Below are 16,698 nucleotides of genomic sequence, written 5' to 3'. Positions count from 1 at the left end.
ACTATACTGGCCCACAAGGATAAGTAATTTCCTTCCAGAAACTCTCAGTTTTTAGCTTGGGATCCTTCCCCCTTCAGAGGCAGCTTTGTTTCCATCCAGAGGACCATTTGAGATAGCAAAGGGAGGGTTTAAGGAAAGATTTATTAAGCAGTTGTTATATTGTTAGGCACTTGTTTAAAAAGCAGATGTTCCACATTTTATTTATTCATTCTATCACTAATGGGCATTTAGGTTGATTCCATGTCTTTGCTATTGTGAACAGTGCTGCAGTGAACACACACATGCATGTTTCTTTATAATAGGATGATTTATATTCCTTTGGGTATATACCTAATAAGGGGATTGCTGGGTCAAATGGTATTTCTGTTTCTAGATCTCTGAGGAATTGCCACACTGTCTTCCACAATGGCTGAACTAATTTACATTCCCACCAACAGTGTAAAAGCCTTCCTATTTCTCTGCAGCCATGCCAGCATCTGTTGTCTCTTGACTTTTTAATAATCGCCATTTTGGCTGTAGGGGGTATTGGGGAGGGAGAGCATCAGGATAAATAGCCAAAGCATGCAGGACTTAATACCTAGGTAATGGGTTAATAGATGCAGCAAACCACCATGGCACATGTTTACCAATGTAACAAATTTGCACATCCTGCACAGGTATCCCAGAACGTAAAGATTTTAAAAAGCAGATATTTAAAAAATCTTATTTATCACTCACAACAAGCTCAAAAGAGAATACCAAGGTTAAGAAAGACAAGTGACACCCAAGACTGTACAGAAATTAGGTTTGAATTCATGCCAAACCTTGCCTCTCATACCTACCTGTGCTGCCTCTGGAAATAATATATACCTAGCATCTTGTTTGGTCAAAATATTTTTATGATTTAAATCTGTAACAACCACTAATACTGCATCAACACCAAACAGGTCAAATATCACCTCCACGTAACAGATAGCTTTCCTTGGAGTAGCCAACCTTCCTATGCTACATCCCTCCCGACACCTTCGTATCTTTATTTTTCTTTTTTTTCTTTCTTTTTTCTTTGCGATGGAGTCTCGCTCTGTCATTCAGGCTGGAGTGCAGTGATAAAATCTCAGCTCACTGCAACCTCTACCTCCCAGGTTCAATCGATTCTCCTGTCTCAGCCTCCCTAGTAGTTGGGATTGCAGGTGTGCACCACCACACTGGGCTAGTTTTTGTATTTTTAGTAGAGACAGGTTTTACCATGTTGCCTAGGGTGGCTCAAACTCCTGACCTCAAGTGATCCACCCGCCTCAGTCTCTCAAAGTGCTGGAATTACAGGTGTAACCCACAGTGCCCAGCCTCTTTTCCTTTTTCTAAATATTTTTTTTCCAGATTCTGCACAAACCACATCTTTATTTTTCTTCATAGCATGTGCCACCATGTGACAAAACATGGGGTTATTTGTATTTTTCCTCCATTCTGCCTACTGGAATATGTGCTTGTAGGAGATTTAGACCTTGTCTAACTTGTTAATTTCTACATCCCTTGTGCCTAGGACAGTGCCTGAAATAGATAATAAACAGTTGTTAAGTAAATGACTGGGTCAAAGCAGGTTTCTGAAGGCAGAGTAGATAGCAAGCCTGTGACTTGTTGAGAGTACAATATGGTTTAGTCTGGAAAACATGTTTCAGTGCAACAAACGTAGCAATTTGTATCATGCTTTTGCCTTAATATGTTAAAAGTGATTCCCAATTTAAGAAAATTTGGCTCTAATATAAAGCTTCACTCAGGAATCCATTGACATTATTTATTTTACTTATTAGGCATTTTTTTCTTTGCATAAATGAACGGGGTACAAGTGTAATTTTGTTATATGCAGAGATTGTGCAGTGGCGAAGTCAGGGTTTTTAAGGTACTCATCATCTGAATAACATCCATTGTACCTGTTAGGGAAACAGGCACATGGGAGAGCCAGGGTGACACTTTTTAAAAATCAACTTCATCTTAAAACAAGCAAGGCACATTCCTTGTCAGTCACAACCAACTGTCATAAGATGTTCATGGCTAAAAAGCAGCTTAATAATACCTGCAAAGACAAACTCCTATGACAACAAAAAAAATGTCCAGATGTCCTGATATTGCATAACAATGCATGTTTTAAAAGTAATTATGGTCATGCTTTAATGTACTTATGCATTAAAATGACAAGAATAATTTTCTTTAAGTTAGCAAAATAATAAATTTTGGCATGCTCTCAGCCCACCCACACGTAGAGGTAGCTTAGCTTTCATGTAGATAAGACTTCTACATAAGAAAAACTTCAAAGACCAGGCATTCCTCCTCTTGCTTTCTGAGGACACCAGACTCTGTATCTTAGTAGCTTTCAGTAAACTACCTTTCTTCATTGCACTCTGAGACACCTTGAATTCCTTCCTGCATGAGATCCAAGAATTCTCTCTTGGGATCTGGATCGTACCCCTTTTCCTGGTGACATACCTATTAAGTAATTTCTCATCATTCATCCACCCCCTCACGCCCTGCCCACCTTTTGAGTTTCCATTATCTATCACTCCACACTCTATGTCCATGTGTACACATTATTTAGCTCCCACTTACAAGTGAGAACATGCAGTATTTGTCTTTCTGAGTTGTTTCACTTAAGAAAATGGCCTCCACTTCCATCCATGTTGCTGTAAAAGACATCATTTCACTCTTTTTTATGGCTCAATAGTATTCCATTGTGTGTGTATACAGACTGCCCCCCTACACACATACACACACGCCACTTTTCTTTCTCCAGTCATTCCAATCATCCATGAAAGGACACTTGGGTTGCCTTCATATGCTTGCTATTGTGAATAGTGCTGCAACAAACACACCATGCAGGTATCTTTTTGATATAATGATTTCTTTTCCTTTGAGCAGACCCTAAGTAGTGGGACTGCTGGATCAAATAGAAGTTCTAATTTTAGTTCTTTGAGAAATCTCGATATTGTTTTTCAGAGAGGTTGTACTAATTCACATTCCCACCAACAGTGGGTAAGTGTTTCTGTTTTTCTGTGGGTTTTTTTTTTTTGTCTTTTTAATAATAGCCATTCTGATTGGTGTAAGATGATATTGTATTGTGGCTTTAATTTGTGTTTCTCTGATGAATGGTGATATGTAGCATTTTTCATATGCCTATTGGCTATCTGTATGTCTTCTTTTGAAAAATGTCTATTCATATCCTTTTCCCATTTTTAAATGGGATTACTACTATTATTAGCTGTTGTTTTTGAGTTGTGTTCCTTGTGGATTCTAAATATTAGTCCTTTGTTGGATGCATAGTTTACCAATACTTTCTCCCATTCCACAGGTTGTCTGTTCACTTTATTCTTTTGCTGTGCAGAAGCTTTTTAGTTGAACAAAGTCCCATTTGCCTATTTTTGTTTTTGTTGTCTGTGCTTTTGAGGTCTCAGTAATGAATTCTTTTCCTAGCCTAATATTCTGAAGAGATTTTTTTTCTAGATTTTCTTCTGTATTTTTACAGTTTCAGGTTTTTAATTCACCCTGAGTTGATTTTTGTATATGGTGAGAGAGAGGAGTCCAGTCTCATTCTTCTGCATATGGCAATCCAGTTTTCCCAGCACTATTTGTTAAAAAGAGTGTCCTTTTCCTATTTTTAATATTATTAGATTCCAGAAGCCTAAGGGCAAAGCAGGCATTTTAATTCACCTTGTAAAGTTGTGAAGTAAGAGATAGAATAGAAAGAGTGAGGTGGAAAATTAAAAGGTGAGACAAGGGCCAAATAAATTATACAATCTAAAGACTATTGATATTATCTCTGGAAAAAAATTACACAAATTAATCCCCATTACAAGGCAAAATTATCCCCTAGTTTGTGTGACATCTATTTAAAAAATCAAAACAAACTAAAGCTAAAACCAGTGGACACCATGCAATACAATTGTGCATCTGATATATCTGAAACTAGCCCTGTGACTGAACCATAGCTCTTTTTTTATAGCTGGATAAGTTTTGTTGCCTTTTCTCCCTGCTGTGGACTTCCTTGCTGTAAATAAACCAGACAGGAGAAGATAGAGGCTTTGTGGGGTCTAACCTGTAACAATCCAATGGCAGGTGTGGAGGCCTTTTAAGAAAAAGAATATAAAAATACAAATTATCATTATAAAATTAGACATGAAACTGGATATTTATTTAGAATGAGAAAAAAACCCCAAAATTTCAAGTATTTAAAAAGATCATAAATACGACAAATACACAATGCTGCAAAAATACACAAAACCCAGATAAATAACAGTATTTTTTCAACTTTTATTTTAAATTTTATTTTTTATGCATACATGTGCAGGATGTGCAGGTTTATTACTTATGTAAACGTGTGCCATGGTGCCTTGCTGCACAGATCATCCCAGGGATTAAGCAGAGCATCCATTAGCTATTCTTTCTGAAGCTCTCTCTCTTCCCATGCCCCACCCGACAGGCCCCAGTGTCTGTTGTTCCCCACCCTGTGTCCATGTGTTTTCATTATTCAGCTCCCACTTCTAAGTGAGAGCATGCAATATTTGGTTTTCTGTTCCTGTGTTACTTTGCGGAGGATAATGGTTTCCAGCTCCATCCATGTCTCTGAAAAGGATATGATATCATTCCTTTTTATGGCTGTGTAGTATTCCATGGTGTATATGTACCATATTTTCTTTATACAGTTTATCATTGATGGGCATTTAGATTGGAATAACAGTATTTTTATTAACCATTTTACATACTTTTTTCCTGTTTTTTTCTGGTTGAGTACTCTGATTTTTTATATGATACTAATTTTGTAATATCATAGTTTACATTGACCTCTAGCATGGTTTATCACAATTTATTTTTTATTATTGATCATTGAATTATACAACACACAACTTCCTATATGGATGTCATCACTGTAACACGGTTGTAGGTTTGTGCCCCAAAATATTGGAATTCTGATAAATTATATTTCTCATGATAGTCATAAAAATGTATGATGTGATTATGATTGTGTGTGCTTGCATTACCTAGCATATTCCTGAAAAGGGAGTTCCTCGTATTTGACTACACCTTAATACGAAATGAATTCTTCACTGGCAGTTTTTATTTTTGATGATTATAAGAGTTTTCCAAAGACTAGCTTCTGGCTCTTTACATGTCAACCTTCACTTCTCCTCCACCACCCAAATACTTGCAGTGTCTGCATCTTACAATGTGTTGGTGTTGTGGTCAACCTCTGCCCTTTCGTGTTTCCATGCTGAGTGAATTGGCACAACACATGGTAGAAGGATGCGTGGGAGCTGTTCCTTCCTTCACTGGGCAGTGGCAATAAATTTACATGAATGCCATTTTAAACCACATACATATATTCCACTAAACCCAAACTGAACAAATCCTCAACTCATTTTTCCTTAGCCTGGATTCCAACAATGCTCAAGCCTACTCTGGTACCATGAGAAGAAGTTGAAGTTGACAACAATCTTAACCAAGTTTGGTTAAAGTATTTTACTTTGGCAGATTTTACAAAGGCATATGAACATGTGCGCACATGCTGGGGTCCTTCAGTTCCTTCAAAGGATTCTGAAAGTGAGGGCGCAAGAGGCTTCAGCCCTGGTAATTGGTAGTAATCCACCACACTTTAATTGCACTGGTCTTCATTTCTTCTTGGTGTTGACAAAGCATGTTTTTGCCCTACTTCCCTCTCTTCCAGCTTTTCAAATAACTGTCTTCTTGTCAGTTTGTGTCTCAGCTATTTGTGTCCCAGCTCAGGAGGGGTTTTTGATCACCTTATGTGTTGCATTACTCGCATCACTCTCTGCCGTATCGCCCTGCTTTATTTCTTTATTAACTCTTATTTCTCTCTGAAACTCTTTCGTTTGCTGATTTATTGTCTAGCTTCTCCAGTAAAATGTAGTCTCTAAGGGAGGAGGCATCTTTTCTCTGTGACTCATAGATACATCACCTGAACTTAGAAAAGTAACCAGAATTTATTTATTCAGATTCCCATTCCCTCCCTCCCTCCCTTCCTTGCCTCTTTCCCTCCCTCCTTCCTTTCTTTCTTTCAGTCTTTCTTTCCTTCCTTCCTTCCTTTTTTCTTTCTTTCTCTTCCTTCGTTTCTTTCTGCCTTCCTTTCTTCCTTTCTCTCTTTCTTTCATTCTTCCTTTTCTTTCTTTTTCTCTCTTTTTCTTTCTCTCTGTCTCTCCCCTCCTTCCTTCCTTCCTTCCTTCCTTCCTCTCTCCCTCCTCCCTCCTTTTCTTCTTTCCTTTAGACAGGGTCTTGCTCTGTTGCCAAGGCTGGAGTGCAGTGGCATGATCATAGTTGACTGCAGCCTTGACCTCCTAGGCTCAAGCAATCATCCAACCTCAGCCCCTTGAGTAGCTGGGACTATAGATACATGCCACTATGCTCACTATGCCCAGCTAATTAAATTTTATTTTATTTTTCTAGAGCCAAGTTCTCCTTATGTTGCCCAGCCTGGTCTTGAAATCCTGGGCCCAAGTGACCCTCCTGCTTCAGCCTCCCAAAATGCTGGGACTGCAGGCAGACACTGCACCTGGCCTTCAGATACTTTTCAAATGACTGAATGAAGAGACTATACACTTCAAAGCATATAAATGTGTTTTTAGTTAGCTCAGGAATATTATTTTACCCCTTCCTTACACCATATACAAAAATCAACTCAAGATGGATTAAAGTCTTAAATATCAAACCTGAAATTATAAAAACCCTGGAAGATAACCTAGGAAATACCTTTCTGGACATAGGACCAGGCAAATTTCATGAGGAAGATACAAAAAGCAATTTTACAAAAACAAAAATTGACAAAGTGGACCCAATTAAACTAAAGAGCTTCTGCACAGCAGAAGAAAAAGAGAGTAAACAGACAACCTACAGAAAGGGAGAAAATATTTGCAAACTGTGCATCTGACAAAGTTCTGAGAATTTATAAGGAACAAATTTACAAGCAAAAACCGAACAACCCCTTTAAAAAGTAGGCAGAGGACATGAACAGACAATTTTCAAAAGAAGACATACATGCAGCCAACAAACGTATGAAAAAATCAACATCACTGATCATTAGACACATACAAATTAACACCATAATGAGATACTATCTCACACCAGTCAGAATGGCTATTACTAAAAAGTCAAAAAATGACAGATCCTGGTGAGGTTGTGAAGAATAGTGAACACTTACTTACACATTGCTGGTGGGAATGGAAATTAGTCCAGACGTTGTGAAAAGCAGTGTGGCAATTACTCAAAAAACTTAAAACACGATTACCGTTCAGCCCAGCAATTCCGTTATTGGGTATATATCCAAAGGAATATAAATTGTTCTACCATAAAGACACATGCATGTGAATGTTCATTGCAGCACTATGCACAATAGCAAAGACACAGCATCAACCTAAATGCCCATCAACATTACACTGGATTAAAAAGTAGGGTACATATACAAAAAGGAATACTATGCAGCCATAAAAATGAGATTATGTCATTTGTAGCAACAGGGATGGAGCTAGAGGCCATTATTCTCAGCAAACTAACACAGGAACAGAAAATCAAATATTGCATGTTCTTATTTACAAGTGGGAGCTAAACTTTGAGTACATATTGACACAAAAAGGGCAACAATAGACATCAGAGCCTAATTGAGGGTGGATGGTAGGGGGAAGATGAGAATTGAAAAACAACCTATGTACTATGCTTATTAGCTGGGTGACAAAATAATCTGTGCACAAACCCCTGTGACATGCAGTTTACCTGTATAATAAACTTGCCCATGTACCTGTGAACCTAAAATAAAGTTAACAAAGAAATAAAACAAAAAGAATATTATCTTATCATTTAAATCAATTTACTCCAACCCTGGTTCCCCATCTCACTGAGTTGGTGGAAACACCAATTCAGATATGGTTAGGGCCCCTTCTTCCCCAGGCTCTATGGACTGAATGTTTTTGTCTCCCTTGAAATTCATATGTTGAATTCTAAATCCCCAGTGTACATTTGGAAGTGGGTAGAGCCCTTGTGAATGGATTAGTGTCCTTGTAAGAAGAGAGACATAAGAGAGATGACCTTTCTCTGTGTTTTTGCTGTGTGAGGATACAATGAGAAGACAGCCATTTACAAGCCAGGAAAAGGGTCCTCCACAGACACTGGACCTGGCAGCACTTTGATCTTGGACTTCTCAGCTGCCAGACCTGTGGGAAATACATTTTTGTGGTTTAAATCGTGCAGTGTGTGATATTCTGTTATGGCAGTCCGAGCAGACTAAAACACCAGGGGCTGCAAAGGTCTTGGGATCCAATAGAGCAGCAGGTCATCAATCATTTGCCCTTATTGGTCACTGAACTGTCTGTGGTCTTGGCTGGCAGTCAGGTACCTAACTGCAGCTTTTGTGACGTTCGTGTAGCTGAAGAATGTTGGTGGTGGTGGCAGCCCTGCCCTTGATATCCCGCCTCCTTCCTAAGACCCTGTGAAGAAGGGAATTAAATAATAGCAATAACAGTAAAACAAAACTTCAGTTTGTAGTTGCTATATAATAAAATAAATTTTGCGATGCTGTGTGCTGCTTAATGTAATACCTCCCCATCTTCACCTAAGGCAGAATGTTAACTGCCTCCCTGTAAACCATTTAACCTTATCTGTCCTCCTCACATTCTTAGCAAGGCTCCCAGGCATCTAAAAGTTCCTGTGTTTCTTGCTCACCAGCTGCAAGGTCACAAAGCGGACAGGCTCAAGACTGCAGCATGTGTTTCTCGAAATGTTACTTTTCAAATGTACAGTGCATCACAAAACATGTCCCAAGTTAATGAACAGTTCTCTGTTCTGGCTTCTGTAAAACCTGCTTCCGGCTTTGTCATCCTGTACCAACTAGGTGCATAAAAGGCACCCCATTTTTTTTGTACTTTGCTCAGAATTAAGAAGTGATTTCACTAAGCCCATAATAACTTTAAATAAAATCCTCCTGCAACCCCTTCTGTCTCTCCAGATCTCTGATTTCCTGCTACACCTGCCGCCCTTTGCCTCTGAGGCCTGCTCCCTGTCAGCAGCGAGGTGGTCTGCACTGCTTGAGGGACACAGGAGCAGCAAATCATCCGGGTCAGGACTGAATCCCTCCTTCCTTCTCTCAATGGTTCTCCCCTTTCTTTCCTCTCTCTCTGAGACTCCTCGCATTATCGTTGAAGGTTAGGCCTTACAAAACCCAGAATCACTGTTACCACCTTCTTTTCCTGCTCAGCAAAACTCCCTGAGGTGAGGAAATGGTAAGGCTCTGGCTACTTCCTCTGATAAGAAGAAGAAGAAAATCTGAAGGATCAACAAAATGATCAAAATTTGAAAAATTATGCTGTCATGTACATGTTATATATTTTGTGTACTGGAAAGAAACTAACAGGGAGTTTGGCTATTTGTATGCTGTGCCTTCCATTATGGGGGGAATTACATCCCCCCAAGTTTGTATGTTGAAGACCTGATCCCTAGTACCTCAAAGCTTCAAATTTTAACACTGATTTTTGGGGGGTATAATTTAATGGACGTTCCAAATAACATGACTCATGAAAAAATGACTTTGCTTATTTAAAATTATAGAAGCTACCATTTAAATTTTATTTTCAATAATTCATTGACATTACATTTTCCCTTAAAAATTATCTCTACTCTTTCTGACGTTTTAGGTCATTCCATGTTACTTAAAATGTAAAACATTAATATTTATCAGTAAAAACAGCATGTGACTGTGTTTGTGAAAGGGTCTTTAAAGAGATCATTAAATTTAAATGAGGCCTGTAGGGTGGGCCCTAATCCAATATGACTGGTGTCCTTATACGAAGAGGAGATGAAGAGATAGACATGTCCAGAGGTGAGACCATGTGAAGACAGAGGGAAGTGACCGTCCACAAGCCAAGGAGAGAGGCTTCAGAAGAAACCAACCCTGCTGACACCTTGATCTCAATTTCCAGCCCCCAAATGTGAAAGAATAAACTTCTGTTGCTTAGGCCATCCAATCTGTGGTGTTTGTCATGGAGCCCTCACACAGTCGTACACTTTCTTATGCCCTGAGTGGGAGCAAGTCAACAGCTCTGGGCTTTGTGTAAAAGTAAGAGTTGCTGGGGAATATCCGCTTGTGACTGTGAGCCTCTATGGCAGAACTTTAAATCACTGGCAGTAGCAGCAGTGGTAGTTTCTCCCCAAGCCACGTTTGGGTTCCAAGTGAGAGAGGGCACACAGATCGCAGGGAAAATGTTTTTGGGAGGGCCTGAGGGCATCTTCTTTCACACTGCTCATTCTCTCCCTCGCTGGAATGCTGCAGAGCACCACCCCACCTGCTCAGATGGCTTTTCACGGAGGGGCTTGCATTTCATTCCAGGAAATCACACAAGTGTTCCAGTTACATCAGGCCCTAGCGTGGCCAGCACATGATGAATGCGTGATTCTACAATAATCAGAGAGTTGTATAACTATTCAATATTGGTCCTCAAGTGTTTATCTATCCTGTTGATCATCTGTCTCTCTATACATTTAGCACTTATGATAATGTTCTCTTATCTGCGATTAATTCCAACCAGCATGTTTGTTTCAGAGGTTAACAATTAGTATTTTAAAGACTGCTAATTGCTGTCTTTGTCTGGGATACAATTTCTTCCCATATACATAATCTTACTTTTTATTGTTGTCAGTCACTTCTTTTTTTAATTGGGGGAAATAAAACAAAACAACAACAAAATACATTATTTCAACGCTCCAAATTTTAACACTGATTTTGGGAGGTATAATGTAGCAACAGTTCCAAATAATCACAACCCATGAAAAAAATGATTCGGTGTGTTTAAAAATATAGAAGCTATTCTTTAAATTTCATTTTCAATAATTCGTTGACATTACATTTTTCCTTAAAAATCTTTATTCTTTCTGATGTTTCAGATAATTCAGTATTATTTAAAATGTAAAATATGCAATATTTATTACTAAAAACATAAAGTAGCAAAACTACAGTCACTAGACATTGGGTCAACATGGTCCTTTCATTCCTTGACACAGATAAATGCCCTTTGATCTTTTGGAAAAATAAAATGCCTAAAATGTTTATTTATCTCATCTTCATTGTCCTAAAATATGTGCACACACACACACACACACACACACATACACACACATACACACACACACCTTTATAAAGCATACTTTTTGAAAATGAAACTTATAAAAGACCTGTATTCTCAGGGGGCTTTAATATATGGGGTTTTTATTTGTTGAGTCATTCAAACTGCACTCACATAAATATATTAGCTAATGCTGTAAGATGCCTGCTAGCTTTTTCTTTCTTTTTTTAAAATTTTAAAGACCTTTTAATAAGCAAGAAGATTTTGTAGGGAATCCAGGAGCCCCACACATTGGGTGCCAGAATGTAGGAATCCATGAGCCCCACATTGGGCACCAGAATGTAGGGAGCCAGCCCTGTATCACCCATGGGTACCCCGACTTCAGTGGCAACAAAGGAATGAGGAAAAGACAGATTAAGAGAGACAGTGGGACCAGGGGGCCATCACTTATTACTCTGGAGGAGGCAGTGAAGACCCTGAGCTCTGATCATCCACGCTATTTATTGACTACAATCACTTTGATCTATAGGGTAGGGGTGGAGTGATGGTGGGATGAATCAGTGAGCCAGAACTGGTGTATCGTTCTAAGGATTGATAACAGTGGTGGTTTGGGAGTTTCACAAAACAAGAACATGGGTTATCTTTAGCTTATTGTCTATGTACAGCTGATGGAACTCAAGGCTTACAAGGAGCCTACAAGTCTGGCTATGTCATAGTGCTATGAAGGGGATTTACATCCTTGAGCGCAATGTTTATGGTAATACAGCCTAGGTCACCCTGCACCGGAACATGAGGCATGGAGGGACCTTCCTCCTCAGAGGCCTCCTGTGGCCTTCTGCAGTTTGTTGTTCCTTGTTTATGTGTTACTCATAAACAATTTATGTAGGCACTCTGTAAGTCCTTTCTCCTTTGCTGCTTTTCCCAACAGATTCGATGGCCCAAAGGACAGGAAGGCTTAGGCTTGCTTTAGATATTAAAATCATGATGCATCTTTCCTGGTTTAGCCATTTTAAATTTCACATAATTTTATAATAATGTTCACTTCCTTGCTGTCATGCTTCATTTTTCTCCAAAAATTTTTTTTACCATTTTATTCATAATGGAGAGTAACTTCTAGTTCTTTGAATAATTAGGAAGCAGTCATAGACATTAGCTCAAAATGGAAAGTAATGACGTTGAGTGAAAATTGAATTAGGAAAATAAAAAAGGGGCACAAGCCAGGCATAGGGAGCCAATATGAAATTATTGTAGAATAAGTCATTCCTAATGGAATCTATGTGCTTCATAATGTGCTCTCGCAGTTCATGTTAGACCCAGAAATCTTACAGTGCTATCAAAATGGGGAAAGATAGAATAGGTATTATTTGTTAAATAAATCATTACTTAAGTGAATGAATAAATGGTAGTATAAGACAAAGTATCCAGTACATTGTTAAATCATTCAAATGGCATAGAATTAGAGTTAGTCCTAGAAGACCATTGTCAACATGACTTTAGCCACTTTTTAATTTAGAAAATAGATTTTTTTTGCTCTTGCTTTTATTCCTAAAACCCAAATAAAATAAAAGGAGGCAGGCTTATGTGCTCTTTGATCAGGGCTCCGGTTTCATTTTTCTACTCATTTCTCAGTTTCACCCTGTTGGGTCTGGGATTTCATTTTACTATCTTTACAGGCTGCTAAATTAGCTTGTTACTGTATTAAAGGTGCTGGAAGAACACATGAAACTTCTGGGTCAGAGACAAAGAACTTTATTACTCAGGGTCTGTAAGCAGCAGAAACATCAGCATTTTTGCATCAGTTCACCTTGCCCCAAGCCCCATAAGCGTGACACAATATGATGGATGCTACACACACAGTGGTTTTTATCATAGCTAGGGGGCACTAAGCTTAGAGAATTCATCACTTTTATAATAATGAATTAGCAAATCTGCTCTTTGTTTCAGAATGATATATTAAATTTTTTCTCAAGGCTGCTTGCTGTAAATGTAATCCCGAGAAATGGCTCAACTAAAAAAAAGCATCAGGATTTTGCATTCTGGCACACACAGAAAGACATATAGATGTACTAGAGACTCATGAAGGACTGTCTCTCCCAGCCTACATTGTGGTGGTTTTGTTCTCACATGGCTTTCTCCATACGCTACTAATCAATATCCATGGGGAAAGGGCCTTGCCCTGACAACTATCCAGAAAAGTCTTGAGCTTCCCTGTGATTGGAACGTACATGAATTAATCACTCAGGCCAAGGGAATCTCCTTGATTTAGGCCTAGGTTTTGTACCTAGGCCTAAATCAAGGAGATTGATAACACATTTCTGTGTTAAGGAGGAAGAATTACTCTGCCTTAGATCAACCACTGCTGTGGTGGGAGGATCAATTCTACCTAAACCAAGAATTACTAATCAATGGGAGATAGACAATGTTAGGGAGGTGACTACTACCTATTCCACATGGTCTCTAAGGAGTATAATTGAGGAATTTTGGTCCATTTTAAATGTTCTCAATCTAACAAAGTAAAGAAAACAATAAATTAGAACACTTGTCTCTATTTTCTATGTCTTTATTCTGGTAACTCTTTTTTTTTTTTTTTTTTTTTTTTTTTTTTTTTTTTTGAGATGAAGTCTTGCTTTGCTGCCCAAGCTGGAGTGCAGTGGTGTGATCTTGGCTACTGCAACCTCCGCCTCCTGGGTTCAAGTGATTCTGCTGCCTCAGCCTCCCGAGTAGCTGGGACTACAGGCATGCACCACCATGCCTGGCTAATTTTTGTATTTTTAGTAGAGCTGGGATTTCACTATGTTGTCCAAGCTAGTCTTGAACTTCTGACCTCATGATCTGCCCACCTCAGCTTCCCAAAGTTCTGGGATTACAGGCATGAGCCAACATGCCCCGCCTATTCCAGGAATTCTTATTTACTCTTTACTCGTATTAATTGGACACCAATTATTCATCAGGAACTATTAGACTTGGGGATAGAATTCTGAATAAGTGAGCAATGACCCCTAATCTCACAGGGTTAACAACCTAGTGTAGGATTTAGACAATTTTAGAGAGCATTAGACTGAGAGGGAAAGTACAGAGTGATAGTAGCATGTGGAAGGAACACCTAACCTGGACACTGGGAAGGTTGGGAAAGGTTTCCTGGAGAATGTGATTTCTAATCTGAGGCTGGAGGATGAGGAGGAATTATTGGGTAATTTATGTGTGGGCAGACTGAATAGTTTGGAGAAATACCTAAGCAGGTGAAACAACAAAGCAAATTAGGGAAACTAACAGTACTCCTGTATGTCTGAATCATAAAATTCAACGTAGGAATAGTGAGCAACAAGGTGGAAAAATTAGGGAGTGAGAGGCAGAAAATGTTTCCATGGAAAAAAGTTCCAGCTTTATTCTGGGAGCCCTTGAAGATTTGAACCATAGAAAAATAACATCGACATTATATTTCAAATTTCACGCTGGCTTTAGAGTAAAAAATGAATTGAAGGTGGGAACAAGCCTGGAATAGAGATAACAGGAGATTGCTGAAGTCCAGGTTAGAGATAAATGTGGTCTTGGGAGTAGGAAATGAGTGAAGGAGCAGATTTCCAAACTATTTAGAAGTTAGATCCATAGATCTTTCTTCGTTTTTGTTTTTTGTTTTTTTCTGAGATGGAGTCTCACTCTGTTGCCCAAGCTGGAGGGCAGTGGTGTGATCTCAGCTCACTGCAACCTCCACCTCCCAGGTTCTAGTGATTCTCCTGCCTCAGCCTCCCGAATAGCTAGGATTACAGGCATGCACCATCACACCTAGCTAATTTTTGTACTTTTAGTAGAGACGGGGTTTCACCATGTTGGCCAGGCTAGTCACGAACTCCTGTCCTCAAGTGATTCACCCACCTCGGCCTCCCAAAGTGCTGTGATTATAGGCATGAACCATGGCACATGACCAGATCTGTAGGTATTAATGGATAACTGGAGGCATGAGATGAGCATCAGGGAACACATACGACCTGGAGGCAGAATAGCAATGATTAAGAATAGGTATTTTAAATCTGGGTAGACAAAAGTTCAAACCCTGGCTCTATCACTTAGGATTTAAAGCATAGTTAATTACCAGTAAAAAGGAGACACTAATATCTATCTAGCATGGTTGCTTTGCAAATAAATACAATATTATATGACAAGTCCCTGGCACAGTGTAAAGCTTTGATAAATTATAACAAGTTTGATTCCCTGGTTCTGTCTAAAGGAACTTGTTGGATGGGAAAAGCCATTCATTTAGTGTAGCAGTTAGGTACGTACTGGCTGCAAATAACGATAAAATTGTTCTATAGCAGTTTAAACAAATATGGGTTTTCTTGCACAGGAGGTGGACAACTGTTGGCATTCATTTATTCAAGACTGGAGTTTCTATAATTTTCCTGGGCTCTGGCTCATGGTCACAAGATGGTTGCCCCAGTTCCAGAGTTGAAGGGAACTGGGCATAAGAGAAAGGTAACAATTCTGCTAATTGTCTTGAGATGGAGAACACAGGAGGAGAAGTGGAATTTGGTGCCGGGGAGGGGGTTGGGGGGAATAATTAACATATATACGGAGTTTCAGGTTCTGTAATAAATCCATCCATAGAAACAGGTTTAATTAGCTGGGCTTGGTGGCCTGTCCCTGTAGTCCTAGCTACAGAGGAGGCTGAAGGAGGAGGATTGCTTGAGCCCAGAAGTTCAAGGCTTTAGTGAGCCATAATCACTCCATCGCATTTTAGCCTGGGCAACATAGTCAGATCCCCTCTTCAAAAACAAAAACAAATCAAAAACAGGTTGAGTAGGCAGTTGTATATATTGGCCTGCAGCTAAGGAAAAATGTCTGGGATTGAGGGGCATGGTTGAATTCTTTAGGGCGAATGAGAGAACCATAGAAAGAGTATAAAGTGAGAAAGAAGGAAGATCAGGCCATATGAATGCCAACACTGATGGGATGAGAAGAGACAGAGAACCTACTAGAGAAGAAAGAGCTATGGACTGGCTACAGAGGCAAGAGGAAAGCATAGAGCTCGCGGGGGCCCGGAAACCTAAAGCAGAAATGATTAAAGGAGGACACTGCCATTAATTTCAAGGGCTACTCAAAAAACCGTCAGTGACCTTGCCCAGAGCTTTTTTTTGTTGGGAAGGGGCAGAAGCTAGAGTTGAGTGTGTTGAAGGGCACTCAGGGACATGAAAAAGGAAAAAGAACAAATATAAAAGTGTTTTATTTTTTCTTTGTTCTCAGCTCATTTAAAAATTTTTTTTACTTTAAGTTCTGGGATATGTGGGCAGAACGTGCAGGTTTGTTACATCGGTATACATGTGCCATGGTGGTTTGTTGCACCTATCAACCCATCATCTAGGTTTTAAGCCCCAGATGCATTAGGTACTTGTCCTAATGCTCTCCCTTCCCTTTTCCCCCCATCTCCCAACAGGCCCAGGTGTGTGATGTTCCCCTCCCTGTGTCCATGTGTTCTCACTTTTCAGCTCCCACTTATGAGTAAGAAGATGCTGTGTTTGGTTTTCTGTTCTTGTGTTAGTTTGCTGAGGATGATGGCTTCTAGCTTCATCCATGTCCCTGCAAAGGACATGACCTCATTCTTTTTCATGGCTGCATAGTA

Source organism: Saimiri boliviensis, chromosome 3 (assembly GCF_048565385.1).
Source record: "Saimiri boliviensis isolate mSaiBol1 chromosome 3, mSaiBol1.pri, whole genome shotgun sequence".
In the NCBI taxonomy this organism is placed as follows: domain Eukaryota; kingdom Metazoa; phylum Chordata; class Mammalia; order Primates; family Cebidae; genus Saimiri; species Saimiri boliviensis.
The sequence above is the reverse complement of the archived record's forward strand: the minus strand, read 5'-3'. Positions refer to the sequence as shown.